Source organism: Pinus tabuliformis, chromosome 1_2, assembly GCF_031772625.1.
Source record: "Pinus tabuliformis cultivar Carrire ecotype Pingquan chromosome 1_2, CPIR1, whole genome shotgun sequence".
Classification (NCBI taxonomy): domain Eukaryota; kingdom Viridiplantae; phylum Streptophyta; class Pinopsida; order Pinales; family Pinaceae; genus Pinus; species Pinus tabuliformis.
In genome coordinates this window covers 726,440,648-726,444,110 of record NC_142298.1, presented here as the reverse complement: position 1 = coordinate 726,444,110, position 3,463 = coordinate 726,440,648, and the positions used below count along the sequence as shown (strand labels likewise).

The 3,463-nt window shown below is 40.6% G+C and overlaps 1 pseudogene; it reads left to right on the top strand.

The window, feature by feature from the left end:
* Window positions 1-535: 535 nt before the first annotated feature.
* Window positions 536-2,759, top strand: LOC149207814 (adenine/guanine permease AZG1 pseudogene; annotated as a pseudogene).
* Window positions 2,760-3,463: the final 704 nt, after the last annotated feature.

Below are 3,463 nucleotides of genomic sequence, written 5' to 3'. Positions count from 1 at the left end.
AATTTATTAAATAATTTCAACTAATTGCAGATAAGAAATATTATTTTAGCATACCAAAAACAACTAACGAAAAAGGATGAAGCATGACATATATCTCAATATCTATCAAACTTATAACCTTATCAGAGTGCTCATCATATCATAATATTTGAAGACAGGAACCAGACCATGATTAAGCTATCTCCATCCTATAAAACTACTCAGAGAGACATTTTATGCATAGGTCTGCACGCTCGAGAAAAAAAAACACAAAACTAAAAATCCCCACCTCGCTTGGGAATAAGCATCAGGGGGCTATGATGATATATGAAGGGCCTCAATCTTGGTAAAGGAGAAAGTACGATGACACTTGTATAAAATAAATCAAACCACCAATTATTTAGAGAATAGCCATGAAAGAATAATCCACGCTGTAAAAGTGGGCACGTTCGGTGCACTGGTCTGAGTGGGGTACGGACGCGACGTGCTTGGCCTTGAATAGTTCCGGTAACGTTTGAGGAATGTCAATTTCTTTTTAAAGCAGTGGGTGCTTTAGTGCAGGAAAGGTGAGAAGCTGTTCTCAGCGCCGCTGCCGCTCTTGCTTTTGTGTCTGTGGGCATGTTAATGGTGCTGAGTTTGAATGAAATCAGTCTACGTTGTTAGCAATTAGCCATCCACTGAAAATCTGTGTTACAGCTCTGAGTGGTTTAGTCAAGATGTTGGGCTGTGTCAAAAGTTTGTGGCAAAAATGGGAGCATGGAGAGGCCCAACTGAATGATCGAATCAACAAGAGTTGGATTGGAAGGTACTTCAAGCTGGAAGCCCGGAAGACATGTTTCACAAAAGAGGTCCGGGCAGGAACTGCCACTTTCCTTACCATGGCATATATTTTAGCAGTCAATGCGAGCATCTTGGCTGACTCTGGAGGAACTTGCAGTGTTGCAGACTGTACAAAGGTTTGCAATGTTGCTTCAGTATCTCCCCATGACTGCCATGGTGCTTTCAAGAGCTCCAATGGAAGCTCACTTATTGAGCTCAAGCTAGTGAAGCCTGGACCTCAGTGTAAGTTCCCTCCAGTGAATCGTGGCTATGAGCAATGCTTAGAACGTACTAAGAGAGACCTCATAGTGGCCACTGCTGTTTCGTCCCTCATTGGGTGTCTCATAATGGGACTTTTTGCCAATCTGCCCTTGGGACTTGCACCAGGAATGGGAGCTAATGCCTATTTTGCCTACAATGTTGTAGGATTCCATGGGTCAGGGAATATTTCATATAAAAGTGCCCTTGCTGCTGTATTTCTAGAGGGCTGCATGTTTCTCATCATTTCAGCTCTTGGTTTCAGAGCTAAGCTCGCTAAGATGATACCTAGACCCGTTCGCTTGTCATCTGCAGCGGGGATTGGACTGTTTCTTGCCCTCATAGGACTTCAATCTGACCAAGGGATTGGTCTCGTGGGTTTTAGCCCTTCAACCCTTCTCACAATTTCTGCATGCCCTAGCCAATATAAGAGCCAGGTAGCTCCTGTTAGAAATGTCAATGGAACCATGGTTCTAATCCCTGGTGCAGCTGCTTCTGCTGACATACTCTGTACCAGCCATCGCATGGAAAGTCCCACTTTTTGGCTGGGGACCGTGGGCTTTATTATCATAAGTTATTGCCTAATGAAGAAAGTTAAGGGAGCCATGATTTATGGGATTCTCTTCGTTACCTTAATCTCCTGGATTAGAGGTACTCAAGTGACCTATTTCCCCAACACTCTCCAAGGCAACCAGTCATTCCAATACTTTAAGAAAATCATGGATGTTCATATAATCGAAAGCACTGCAGGAGCGTTCAGCTTTGCAGAATTTAGAAAATCTGAGCTCTGGGTTGCTCTCATCACATTTCTCTACGTTGATTTACTGGACACAACTGGAACGCTATATTCCATGGCGAAGTTTGCAGGGTTTGTGGATGAGAAAGGTGAGTTTGAAGGTCAATATTTTGCATACATGAGCGATGCCACCGCCATTGTTGTTGGGTCAGCTCTTGGGACGTCTCCTGTGACTGTGTTTATAGAGTCCTCGACTGGTATTCGCGAGGGAGGCCGTACGGGGTTGACTGCTGTGGCCGTGGGATTTTATTTCTTTCTGGCACTGTTTTTCACCCCTCTTCTTGCAGCCATCCCACCATGGGCGGTTGGGCCACCTCTCGTTCTGGTAGGGGTAATGATGATGAAAGCGGTTATGGATATTGAGTGGGAGAACATGAAGGAAGCTGTACCTGCATTCATGACGATGGTGTTAATGCCTCTTACTTACTCCATTTCCAATGGATTGATCGCTGGCATTGGGACTTATATCGTCCTTCATGCCTGGGACGTGGTTGAATATGGGTTTAAACGTCTCAGGAACTACATGAAAAACTCCCATAAAGTTACCTCCAGCACTTCTACTCAGGTGTCCAACATTCTTGGACACATGAATGAAGTCTAATGTAATATCTTCATTGTACCAATGTGGTACTTGCTATGTTATGAACAGTATCTACTTGCTATTTCTGGAAATCATGATAGATAATCTTGTTATATAGATAAACATGTCATCTAATATTATATGTTAGGTAAATCTTGCATTGGGTTTAAATGCCTAGGAAAATATATGAAAAACTCCCATAAAGTTATTTCCAGCTCTTTAGCTCAGGTGCCCAACACAGGTGTCCAACATTCTTGGACTCATGAATGAAGTGTAATGTCATATATTGACTGTAATAAGCTGGTTCTTGCTATGTTTAAGAAAACATCTACTTTGCTTTACTTTGCTTTTGTTATGTTTAAGAACCACATTTACTTGTTATTTTGAAGAATCAAAATAGATAATCGTGTTACATAGACAAATATGTCATCTAATATCTTATATTATAAAAATCTTGGATTGCTTCACCTTTCATCTATCTACCCTTTCGAAAAATCAAAATAAATAATAGTATTACATAGACAAACATGTCATCTAATGTCATATGTTATGAAAGTCTTCCACTTTATCTTTTCTCTGTACATGCAGTCACTTGCTCTACTGTTACTCAAATGTCAATCTGCCATGGATTTAGTTTATGAAAGTCTTCCACTTTATCTTTTCTCTGTAGATGCAGTCACTTGCTCTACTGTTACTCAAATGTCAATCTGCCATGGATTTAGTTTATGACTACATATGTAGCTTGCTTTACATTGATGTTAACTGGACAAGGAAGAAATTGAAGCATAAACTGTCTTAGTTGATACTATTTTCACTTTAATAAAGTGGAAAATTCTTAAATTCTCTCCTTTCAACTTCACATTTACATCTGCGAGGGATAAAATACAAAATCTGCTTTATTCGTTTGAGACAAAGAGCTTGCTTTCTGTTTTTAGCAGAGACTACGTTTTGTGTACACATAATGTCACAAATCACTGCAAAGATACCAGAGGATCACAAGATTGATTAAAATCTACAAATAATCTCCTGAT